General features: G+C 25.2%; 1 long non-coding RNA gene across 1 annotated transcript in view; it reads left to right on the top strand.

The window, feature by feature from the left end:
• The window catches only part of LOC116685730 (uncharacterized), a 10,017-nt gene that overhangs the window by 424 nt on the left and 9,184 nt on the right, over window positions 1-409 (top strand). The gene's annotated exons all lie outside the window — the stretch shown is intronic.

The raw sequence follows: 409 nt of genomic DNA on the forward strand, positions 1-409 counted from the left end.
TTAATTTTAGTCTAAATAATTCTTAATTTCTGCTTTTCTAACGCAAACATTAGATATAATTTCCTATAAATGAGGTTTATTGGCCATAAATCCCAAAAATAAAAACAAAGTTAATAAGTTAGTGTTACATAGTGTTAGTGTCCAAAAAAGGGACAAACATTGGAAAAAAAATGTGTTGAAAAAAGGGACAAAAAAACTTTAAAAAAGTTAAAAAACATCAAAAAAAAAAAACTTAACAAAAATGTTGATGTTCAATTTTGACGGGAAAACAACTCAAGGGTTAAGTTACAATAAAACATCATATTGAAATAAAATACATGTGTTTTGTGTGCAGAAATCTTAACTTGTAAAGTAACTAGTAACTAAAACTGTCAGATTATTTTAGTTTAGTAAAAACTACGAAGAGCAA

Source organism: Etheostoma spectabile, unplaced genomic scaffold (genome assembly GCF_008692095.1).
Source record: "Etheostoma spectabile isolate EspeVRDwgs_2016 unplaced genomic scaffold, UIUC_Espe_1.0 scaffold172, whole genome shotgun sequence".
Taxonomy (NCBI): domain Eukaryota; kingdom Metazoa; phylum Chordata; class Actinopteri; order Perciformes; family Percidae; genus Etheostoma; species Etheostoma spectabile.